Source organism: Bos grunniens, chromosome 2 (genome assembly GCF_055505025.1).
Source record: "Bos grunniens cultivar Pamir isolate PY7600 chromosome 2, Bosgru_T2T1.0, whole genome shotgun sequence".
NCBI lineage: Eukaryota > Metazoa > Chordata > Mammalia > Artiodactyla > Bovidae > Bos > Bos grunniens.
In genome coordinates, this window is record NC_141166.1 from 88646092 (window position 1) to 88658310 (window position 12219).

The window sequence follows — 12219 nt, forward strand, 5'->3', positions numbered from 1 at the left end:
CCAGGCTCCCCCATCCCTGGGATTCTCCAGGCAAGAACACTGGAGTGGGTTGCCATTTCCTTCTCCAATGCGTGAAAGTGAAAAGTGAAAGTGAAGTCACTCAGTTGTTTCTGACTCTTAGCCACCCCATGGTCTGCAGCCTACCAGGCTCCTCCATCCATGGGATTTTCCAAGCAAGAGTACTGGAGTGGGGTGCCATTGCCTTCTCCGATGCTAGGATGACATGAAGTAATTAGAATTCTGATTTACTGCTGACTGGAGTGCAAAATGGTAGGTACACTCACTTTGGTAGGCAGTTTGGCAGCTTCTTACAAAACTAAATGTACTCATCACATAATCTAACAATCAGGAACGTTGGTATTTTACCCAGGTGAATTGAAGACTTTTGTCCACACAAAGACCTGCATCTGAATGTTTATGACCACTTCTGTCATAAATGCCAAAATCTGGAAGGCCAAGATGTCCTTCAGTGGGTATATGGATAAACAAACTGTGATACATCCATCAGATGAAATATTCAGTGCTAAAATGAACTGAGCTATCAAGTCATGAAAAGAAATGGAAAAGACTTGGGAGGCATGTTGCTAAGGGAAAAAGCCAACCTGAAAAGGGTAGACACTGTATGATTCCAACTATATGACAATTTGGAAAAAGCAAAACTAGGGAGATCATGAAAAAATCATTAGTTGCCAAGAGTTCAAGGCATGAATGGGAGAACAGAACACAAGGGACTTTTAGAGACGTTAAACTATTCTGTATACCATCAGGGCAGATATTTGTCATTACACATTTGTCAGAAACCATAATGTTAAGTTCAAAGAGGGAACCTTAATGTAAGCTATAAACTTTGATTAATAATAATGTATTAATACTGGTTCATCAATTGCAACAAATGTACCACACTAAAGTAAGATATTAATAATAAAGGAAACTAGGTTATAGTAAGATGAGCTGGTTGAGTGTGGCTATATAGCAATTTACTGTAGTCTATATTCAGTTTTTCTGGAAAACAAATCAAAAACCCCTTTTCGTTAAAAAATTTCAAAGAAAGAAAAAAGGGCACACTCAAAGTCAAAATTTGTGAAAACACCAGGTGGGAATAAAATCTTACAAAAGATTTGTGAAAATGAAATGTAAGCACAAAGGCAGTCTAAGCCAGTAAGACAGATAATCTATAAAATGAAGAAAAAAAAAATGTACAGGCAAAATCTGCTTTAGCAGATTGTTACCCTACAGGAATATCTGCAAAACAATGAACGCTAATTCAAGGGAAATGCTAGCTACTTTAAAGCTACTTTAAGATTAATTCATCTGTTTGTTGTTGTTTTTAAAAATCAGATGCTGGAAAAGCATTTATATAGGAAAAGCGAAATTTTTTAATACTTTATTTTAAAGAGAAGTAACACTGATCAAGGCATTATACAGGAACACAGCTGGCAGATTTCTGTAATATAAAGCAAATAAGTATCATATTATTTTATACAAGTATGTAATACAATGGAAAGATGCTAGCTAAATGTTATTTCTTTTAAAAGTATACAACAAAACTCTATAATCCAGTTTTGTTAATAAATGTACAGAAACAGGTAAAAAAATACTGAAATAACATATATCAACATCTTAACAGAATTATTTAATGAGTGTAGAGATTATAGGTGAATTTCATTTTTTACTTTTACACTGAATGTACATTAATTCTGGGGAACTTAAAAAATAATCATGTTGCTTACTTAAGTAATGTATCTTATGATTTGAGAATACAAAGTAATCAGTAGTAACTGTAACAACAAAATTTTAACTTTTAAAAAGTATGTCACATAAAATTATCTCAACATAATTTTTTAAATACATTATGCCTTCAGACATTGCATCAAAGTGGTGCTATAACACACCTGGACATAATACAAACCAACAGGTTTTAGAGAAAATATTTTAGATATTTACTCATTATAAAGTAAGTTGATGTAGATATATATATGGAACTATTAGGAGAAGTGATTATTTTAAGAGAGCAGTATAAGTTGACATTTCTGGGTCATCCATATAAAAAGTGTTTATTTTTATACACTGTGGAAAGATTAAGGAAAACTGAAAATGTGTATGAGTGTGTCCAAAGAAAACTAACACACTTAGAATTTTAATCTTGCCAAATCTGACTTCAACCTTCATACTTTATTAGACAAAACGTCACAGTAATCTCAATTCCATTATGAATCAAAGAAGCAGTATAAAATACAAAAGACAAAGACTTTATTGCAGGTGAAGAGGGAGAAAGAGAACTATGTGAGATTAAGGGGAAAATATTAGAAAAAACTAGCAATCTCAACATATGCTTGTGTGAAGATAACTATTTAAGCCACACTAGGAGTGAAAAGGGGAAACAAATTGAAGTAAAAGAATGGGGAATGTGAGAGTGAAAGTGTTAGCTGCTTACTCGTGTCTGACTCTGCAATCCCATGGACTGTAGTCCTCCAGGTAGCCATTCACTTCTTCAGGGGATCTTCCCGATCTAGGGATTGAACCTGGGTCTCCTGTACTGTAGGCAGATTCTTTACCATCTTTACATTCTTTACCAGGGAAGCCAACTACCTATACCAAGTTTCATCCACCTCCTTCATAATGTTCAACTCGTATCTTATTTTCCCATTAAAGCATTATTACAATGTACAAAGCTATCTAGACTCATCAACCAATCCTGTTCAAATAAGATAAACACATAATATAGCCAGTATTTTAGTTTGGGTTAAAATTCATTGACAAAACCATCTCCAAAAGGCGTGCAGTGCTAAAATGGTCAAAATTAAGCAGAACCCCTTACTCCACTCCATCAGAAGACAAGTGGTTCCAGAGAGGATAATACAGAAGGATCCTACACTAAGAGACAGCAGGCACAGTAGAGGGTGAGAGTATCAAATAATTAAAAAAAAAAAAAAAAAAAGAATGTTGAGATGTTGAGATTCCTGAGCTGTTTTCACCTGGTTCTCAGAGCATTGGAAATCAGGCTTATACCTTGATACCTTATACCAGTAGCAAGAGGCAATACTGACCTTTAAAACTGGGTAATTTCTCTGTTGTGAGTGGCTGCCCTATGCATTGTAGGATGTTCTATAGCACCTGCAGCATCTATCAAGTGATTTTCAGTAGCAACCCATTTCTGATAACCAAATGTGTCTCTGAGACACTGACAAATGTCTTGGGGGGATCATATTGAAACAGCTAAGAAACACTGACTCTGAGGCAGAAAATTAAACAATCCTTCTTGTTGGATTCTTACTAGCCCAAGAGAAAAAAACTTCCAAATACCTAAAGAAATTTTAAGGAAATTGATATTTGGGTTTCCCTCCCAAATTTATCGCAGCCAAATCTTTCCACAGTGAGAACCATCAACAGCTAGCAAACCTTAGCTAAGTTAAGAGAGGCATGAAATAGATTTCCAACATTCCTTACAAAAATTTGAACACAATCAAGGATCACAACAGAGCCAAGGAAAGCCTCTAAAGTGAGACTAAAATACACCAACACAAAGAATAACTTAGAAAACACAGAGTGCGCGGAGAGAAATAAACATCAAAACAAAACTGTAAATCCATAAAGAGGAAAAAATACTAGAAATCCCGTGGGGGGAAAAAAATACAAAGATCAAAAAATCGTACTGAAAATCAAAAAAACAATAGGAGAAATGAAAGTCCCAAGGTTTGAAAAATCAAGTACATTTCCCAGAAAGTGTAAAGCAAAAAACTGGAAAAATATGAAAAATGGGAGCAAAGAAATAGGTCCAGCAGTATAATGTCTAATTGCCGGTACAAGAAACACTGAGGTAAGGAAATTACAGAAAATGAATCAGAAACTTTAGAGCTGAGGGATACAGGTTGCTAGGCTGAAAGAACTCATGAAATGCATATAAATTTCTATGGACTCATAAATTATCTCACATTACTGTGATGTTTCAGAACATTGTATAAAACAAAGAGAAGAATCTATAAGCTTCAAAAAAAAGGCTTCAGAAGCTTCCATAAGGGAGAAGAAAGTGAAATGCAACATTAAAAACAAGAAAGGAGTCAAATTTTTTCAAACACTAAGAATTTCTCCTCAAATCTGAAGAGAAACATTACCAATTTAGAATTCTACACCCAGTCAAACTAACAGAGTACAAGTAAAGATAATTTCAGGAACGTAAGGCCTCACAACATTAAACTCTCAAATAGCCAATAAATTTTAGAAAAACTGCTCAACCCCATTAACAATCAGGAACTGCAAATTAAAATAATAACATAAAGCTACTTTCATCAGATTGGCAAAAACAAAAACTACCAACTGTTTTCAAAACTGTAGAAAAAAGGATCTATCATACATTGTTGGTGGGAGTATAAATTGATATATTCACTTTAAAAAGTTTGGCACAGTCTACATTCTGCAGAAATGCATGCTATGTATATAAAATGCATGTGTAAGATTACACAGAGTTGTACTATTTCTAAGCACTAAAAACTAGCCACAATCCAAATGTCCGTACTACTAGACTAGTTAAATTAATTGTGTACGTTCACAAAATGACTTACTACACTATACTTACTTATAAACATTACTATCAGCAATGAAAATACATGAACTAGACCTAACAAGACTGACTGAAAATGATACATAACATGTAATTCAGTTACATACAGGATATTAAAAAAAAAAAAAAAGGCAAAACCAATGTACATTGTTTAGGAATGCTGACAAAAGTGGTTAAAAAATACTTGAAATAAAAGTGAAGGGGACAGCAATGTTCTAATTCTTCATTTTGATACAGAATACTGTGTTCACAATTATTCATTATACAGTATATCTGTGGCTTGTGCATTCTTCCACATTCTGTTTACTAATCATTAGAATTAATCATTATTTTATAACTATGATTTGTACACTCTTTTGCACATTTAGTATTTTGCCACAAAAAAAAGATTTAAAGTTTGTTATCTATGGCACTTTTATGGCTCTGCTATAGTTTTTTTGTTCTAAAGTGTCATATATTTGGTTTCAATAGAAACAAAACTTTAAGGCACCAGAGTCCAGTTTTTATTCCATTTGACAGGATTACTGCACACACAGAAAGTGGTAAAAGCACTAGTCAGTGGTGCATAAACAAAATTCAGTGTCAAAACATACAAGAAGAATAAGCAGTAACTTTAACTGATAGCATGCCCTAAAAGAAATCACTACAGAATTAAGTAATACAAACACAATAAACATGAGGAATTTCAGAGTTTTGGTTTTAAAAAATACATACATAAGTGATAGTCTTTCAATACACATTTACAAAAAATTATAACTGAAAGACTGAAATGGTTTTAGTTATGATTTTATGGACAGAATGTGAGAAAGAAACGGTGGTATTTTACTAAAAACAGTTATTAATGAAAACCTGTCTTTTTAAAACACTCTGAATTAACATGAGGGAAACATTACTTCCAGCAAAAACAGTAGCATTTGAGAAATCAACGGCTCTAAATCTGAGGCTAGTAACCAAAGAAACTAAAAACATCCTTTTAAAAATCTCGCATCTACACTAAAGGGAAAACTTTGATGATGTCTCCTTCTCTATCAACGATAACTAAGACACGAGATCAAGAATTACACAATTCCATACCCCCCTTCTGAGAAATGCTACAGGCATTTTGTTGCGGAAACCACGCAAGACGCGGAGGGAAATTCTACTGAAGAACCAAGTGCCAGCTTGCTCCCTCCTCAAAGCCACTCCAGAATTCCTGTGAGGTTAACGAAACAAGGACTGATGGTAGTAACACTCAATATAAACAATACATCCAATGGCAGAAGTTGTCAAAATTCACACAGCTTGTTTCTCTCCCTGGACAGGTGCCCCACTCTGAGGTGGAGAAGCAGTTAACAGTCATCTGCTGAGGGTTCTGAGATCCCGTTTCTCTCTTACACCTGGACCATCACATTTCTCACCATCACCGAGTGTAGTTACCACATGCCACAGATTTAGGTTCATGAGCTCATCTACGCTCCCTACGCTCGTCCAGGACCCGCCGCCGGCTGGCTCAGGGGGAAGCCACGAGACGGAAGGAGCCCGCCTAGATTCTGGCCTGTCTGGCCTAGACAAGCCTGCCCCCCTTCCTGCATTCCCAGTCTCCAAAGCGTTCCGTCCTCTCCTTTTCGATTCGCCTTTCGCCACAGGCGCCCAAGGCTTTCGTTTTGAGGCTAGTCCACTCCATGTTACCTCTCATGGAAAAGTTATCTCTTACCAGGGCAGAGCGAGATTCCGGAGACGGTGGGAATCGCTTCACAGATTCCTCTCGCAGCGTTCTCTGCTCTGCTTCACCTGCAGCTGCCAACGAATTCACCAAGACTCCCGGCGTGCACCGCGCAGGCACCGCCTCCCCACCCCGCCCCTCTCCCGCCCAAACACGTGACCTCCTTTAGCCTCCGTCCACGCCCACTTCCGTTCCTCCACTTTCCCTTAGGAGGGAGGAGGGGACTGGGGGTGTTAAAGAGTAGCGACTTCCTCCTACTCTCCGCCCCCGCCTCTCTACCCCCTGCTACAATGTCTTCCGGGTCGCGATCGCCTCGGAGCCTTCTGGGAAACCATCTCATTTCCTCCCCTCCCCCTCCTCCTGCCTTCAACCAACCAGCCTCCCGTCAGAGAGGGACATGCGCAGTGAGTGCCTCCCGTCTCTTCTACCCGAACCCCCCTCCCCCCCCAAGCAGAGAGACCCCAGCAGCAGCAGCAGCTGATGATGAAGAGAGAGGCAGTGGCAGAGGGGGGGCACCTTTTATTTCTATTTTTAAAGGGACAGGACACTAATTTTACCCCACTTCAACCTTGAATTGAGGGGGGTGGGGGGAAGGCGGCTGAGTTCCTTCCCCCACCCTCCAGCCCTGAGACCTGAGAGGGGGATTGAGCCTGAGAGAGAAGGAGAAGGAGTTTCTTCTTCTTCGAAAACCCCCATCCACGACTCCTACCCCCTCACCCCTCCACTAGCCTCTCTCCCGAGCCCCCTCCATCCTCCTCCTCTTTGGCCGTGAGAGGAGAGAAAGAGACCAAAAGCCTCTTAGCAACACAGACCCTTCTCTGCTGTTGCTGCTGCTGCTGCTACTGCTGCTGCTGCTTGGCCCTGGCTGGAGACATCTCACTACACCCAGGAGCAGCCACTTCCCCAGCTCTCCTCCTCCTTCGCCTCCTCCTCCTCCTCCACTCCCCCCCCCCCTTTATTACCCTTTGTGTCATCCTCCACAGCTCCAGGGAAGGCACTCAAAAGTGGGGGGCAGAAAAGGTAAGTGTGTCTGTGGGGGCTTCATTGCCTTCCTCTGGCTCTGACTTTAACTCCGGGGCAACAGTAGCACCAAACCACATACGCAGTGGAGCTCCGGGGTGAGGAGGGGGTGGTGCTGGGGGGGTGGTGAAGGAGGGGTTGGAGTGGGGAGGGGTGTGTGAGGTGGGTGCCCATCCTGTCAGAGGAGGAAGGGCACTTTTTATTTTTATTTGCTGTTGTCAAAAGTGGTTTCTCTCCTCCAGCTAACATCTGATTGTGTCTTGCTCCAGTGGGGGAGAATACAAAAACAACCCCCTCCTTCCTCCAATGAGGCGCCAGGGAAAGAGACAGAAAGAGGCACACTTTCTAGATGTCACTTTAAAAAAATCATTTGGGGAGCTTTTTTCCTTTTTCCCTAGGAAAAGCTCCACTGCATTTGTTTCTGAGTGGGAAAATGTCGGGATCTGGATTGTATCGGAACTGCTTATCCATTTGTAGACCTGAGTGTTTTCCCCTTTTTGGTTCTGTATGTGATTTGGATATTGACTTCAGTGTTGGAACAGACTTGATTGGGTTTTGCTTTCTGGGTTTAATTTTCCTTTTTTTTTTTTTGTTTTGTCTGACTTGCATAGAAAATTTCAAAATTTGGGTTGATAGAGGCCTTTGGTTAGGTTTTGACTTGTATTACTGCTTTTTTTGTTTAATGTTTGTTTCATATATCAGCATATTAAAGTTAAAAGCTTAAAATGCTTTAAGTTAAATATCACTGGTATTGTTTCTCCCTATATACGTTCGTGATATTTATTTTACATAAGATGAAAATATTATCTATTTCATAATTAATCTGAGTATTTTTATAATCTTTGTAACTTGTCTGAACAAGTAATCCCCATTGAAAACTTTTATGTTGTTCTGACTTTATGGAAGGCCAAACCTCTCCATCAATAGTTTGCTGGATTGGTACCACTTGCAGTTTTAACTGAATTATTTATTTACTGTTGTAAATTGAGATGAGTTTTTCATCTCTGGGGGGTACTGAACCAAATTGCTCACTATATGTGAAAGGATACAAATTCCTAAAATGTTTTCATGAGTCAAGGAAATCATGATGGTATAGTTAGTACATGCATTGTAGTGAGATATAAATTGAAAGATAAATCAGATTTAGGTTTATAGAGGAACAGTCTTGATAAAAATAACTATTTTTCATTTTTACATGGTATGTTCTCAGTGAATGGTTTTCAAATTCAGTACTGTATTTGATTTCAGAAATGCTTTCTGAAATGTTCAAAAACATTTCTTTCACGTATGTTTCTGATGTAGGCCTTTTACTAGGGCTTACATTAGAAAGTGGTATTTTGTTTCATATGTTCATTTCTTTATTCTTTCCTTAAAGATGGATGCACACATTCACACACGCACACACAATCTCTCTCTCTCTCTCACACAAGCACACACATACACACCTTTTTCTTAAAACTGCATTGGTATCTCTGATCCCATAATTTATGTCAGCAAAAAATATTCTCCTGTAAAGTAGCAATTTTGTGATCAGACTGGCAATGTGAAAACAGCAATTTTATCAACTAGAAAGGATTGAAGAAAAATAAATCTAAGGATATTTGACACAAATATTAGACATGATAATACTTTTAATTTTTTAATTTTCTTGATGGTAAAGTGAAAACACAATATATTTACACTTTAGAGACAGGAAAGCATTGCATATGTAGAAGCTTGTTCTGTAAAATTTTAATTACCAACTGTGTGCAAAAGTAGACATTTACACAGGGGAAGGAAAAGCTGTGTAGCAATAAACAACATGGTCCTATTTCTCTCCTTTCTGTTGTGAATTTGAACAATTTCTTATCTTTCTCTGAGGTGTAATTGGTGCACTTTGGCAGAAATCTATGCCAAGTTCAAGTTTGTCTCCCAATAATAGTATTTCAGATCCACCTAGGATTTCTTGTCCTCACCTTAATACCTCAGCAACCTTAACATAAAAGACGGAAGTAGAATATAATGAAGAAATAACTTTTAAGTAAAGTGAATTGAGTAGGTTATTGGGGTGGTCGTTTCCCAGTAGGCAGCTGAGAGAAAATTTATAGCTTGATTATAATACTTTACTTACTTTCTGTTTTTATTTGAAAACATTTCTTATTCCACCACCCTCAGGGTAACCCTATATAGTTCAAAGATTCTAGACTGCCTCTAAGTTGAAAAATGACTTACCTTTAAAAAAGCTGTTTATTTTTTATGGCTTGTTTATTACGTATTAAGATATATTTTAGACTTGTAAGTTTCATGGAGGTGGTATCTTGGAGGTCAGTTTGTCCAGCTCTTCATTTTCCATATTGCGGGAGTTCAGAGAGTTGTAAAAGCTTACGCAGAGTTCTAAGGCCTGTAAGTGGACAGCACATGGACCAGAGAACTCTGGTCTCTTGACATTCACTAAGCTACACGGTCTCATTTTCTTTTATCAGGAATAAAACTATTGTGCACATGACACTTAAGGCTTTTATATGGGGTCATATTCTAATAATATTAAAATAAATAGCTATAAAGCTGTAATTTCGTCCATTTACAATTCAGTAACTTGTTGATTTTTTTTAGGGGAGTACTGATTTCTCTCATTGTGGATTGTGACTGTTTTGAGAATTATTTCAGCTTTCCCTAATGGTTATTTTCCCCCCTGCACTTCTAGTTAATCAGTGAATATACTTCTTACTCCTGTATTAAGCTATATATATATATATATATATATATATATATGAAAAATGCATATTGTATTGTAAATGCTTTTTTATGATTCTTGCTCTATGAACTACTTAAGTAAGACTAAAATTTTTTTTCTTGTTAGCATTTATATCCCCCACAGCACAGTTTTCAGTACACAATAGGCCCTAATGGTTGTTTGTCATATTTGATATTATAGTTAGACGTGTTTGAATTTCTTGACTCTTAGATGTAGAATTTCTTCATTTTCTTCCTTTTTCCTTTCTTTCCTGCTACAGTGTATTCACTACCATGATTTTTTTTCTTTATCTTTACTATGGTTCTCACTTTTTCTAGTGGCCAAATTAAATCCTGTTAACAAATAGTACTCATAAGAAGTAAAAACATATTCTGTACAGGATGTGATTTGACAAAAATGATTTATTTTAAATAAGGGATTAAAAAATTCCAATTAAGAGTGTACTAGCAAATATTCAGGATATACTTAAATTTCATTTCATTGAGTAACTGGCAGAATAGGTTATTGGAATGACTAGCCTGCATTTACCAGCTCTATAAAGCAACTGTAACATAGGTGACGTGTTTCCCTTTGTTTTTTTCGGTCCTTACCCAGACAATTACCAACTTTCCAGTTTTCTGTGGATATGAAGATTATTCCTAGTCATCAGTGGGACCCCAGGAAGTCAGCCAGAAAGCCTATGTGCAACTTATGAACCTTTGCAAACTTGTCTGTATTTTGAATGTATGTGCTAAACAGATTGTACTCACTCATTAAACGTTTATTGAGTATCTAATGTATGTCAGGCACCATGCTAGGCATCTGAGAAACAAGGATGGGTCCCTACAGTTTGTGGAAGGTATCTTAATTGTGTTACACAGGTGTATTGGTCATATCTTTATTTAATGTTTCTACCTAAATTAATTTTATGAACTAAATGGATAGTGCCAGGTAGAAAAATGGATGTTTAAAAAGGATATTTGCTGTATTTTATTAGAACAGACTAATATAAAGAAAAAAAATTGCACTTAATACTGTATTCTGGAGATTTCTATTCTGTATATAATTCAGTAATTTTAGACCATGAAAATAGTAGTGTATATGGCTATCACTTCTGATATTTTATTGCTATATACTTTTCTTTGAAGGTGACCAACACTGTTCATTAAAGTATGTATTTTTTACTAAATTATCACCCCTCCTAAAAACCCAACTCTGTAATCTTAAACTTTTTTTCTTTCTAAAGTAACTTTCTCTTTACTTCTCATATAAGAAGTTATCTTTCATGGTTCATTGGAAAACATTGTACATTATCGTTTTGAGCATTTAGTTATTTTCTACCATAGTTTAAACTGACAGTATGATTTAATTAAAATGGAATAATTAATTGGCTTCCCTCGTAGCTCAGATGATAAAGAATCTGCCTGCAATGTAGGAGACCAGGGTTCCATCCCTGGCTCTGGAAGATCCCCAGGAGAAGGGAATGGCAACCCACTCTAGTATTCTTGCTTGGAGAATTCTAGAGACAGAGCAGCTACATACAGTCTATGGGGTCACAAAGAGTCGGACATGACTGAATAACTAACACACACATAGCATTTAGGAGTTTTGGAATTTTTAATGTGTACTTCATGTATTTCTCCAGTATCCTCATAAGAAACTTCCCTGTTCTAGTTTTAAATCAGTTGCAGTTTTTAATCTTTATAAGTGACATCGTTTCTAGTACCTTAGTAAAATGAGTTCTTAGTTGAATGATTTCTTAGAAACAAAAAGTACTATCTTAGTTCTGTCACAGTTTTTAATATATAAATTTAAAAGCATGTTAGAGATTTCCTGAATTTCCTTTGCTCTTATATACCTTTTAGAATAATACTTTTTCACCGGTTAAAAAAAGGAGGGGATCCCCTGCTGGGTACAGTATTTTGTGAAGGTAAATAGATTTCTGATGGTCAGTCAATTCTGATCTCTTTCACATTCATTCTTAATTTTCTGTTTTAGTAATAATTATATTACCATTCATTTTAACTAACTAGCTCTGTGATAAATATTATCAATCTCAGTCAGTCCTTAAAGTGGTCCTATAAACATTGTAACACTGTCTCCATGTTATAAATGAGGAAACCTATTATAATAAAACAAACAAAAAACCTATTGGCAGCAAAATATTCCATCATGGTAAATTCATGACACTTTCTAATTAAAGACAGTAAAGAATTTTTATCAGTC

At 36.8% G+C, this 12219-nt stretch overlaps 2 protein-coding genes across 22 annotated transcripts in view; one reads left to right on the forward strand and one right to left on the reverse strand.

Moving 5' to 3' along the window:
* Positions 1–6348, reverse strand: part of ORC4 (origin recognition complex subunit 4) — a 94641-nt gene extending 88293 nt beyond the window's left edge. For all 9 annotated transcript variants that reach the window (XM_086352525.1, XM_086352486.1, XM_086352532.1 and 6 more), the window contains exon 1: positions 6252–6348. The gene's annotated coding sequence lies outside the window, so the exon portion shown is untranslated. The remainder of the gene's footprint in view (positions 1–6251) is intronic.
* Positions 6349–6351: 3 nt separating this feature from the next.
* Positions 6352–12219, forward strand: part of MBD5 (methyl-CpG binding domain protein 5) — a 488069-nt gene continuing 482201 nt past the window's right edge. For 8 of the 13 annotated variants that reach the window (XM_086352333.1, XM_086352261.1, XM_086352309.1 and 5 more), the window contains exon 1: positions 6579–7280. The gene's annotated coding sequence lies outside the window, so the exon portion shown is untranslated. Of the gene's footprint in view, positions 7281–12219 lie in introns of all 13 variants that reach the window. The other 5 variants (XM_086352354.1, XM_086352315.1, XM_086352284.1 and 2 more) reach the window with 3 other exon arrangements.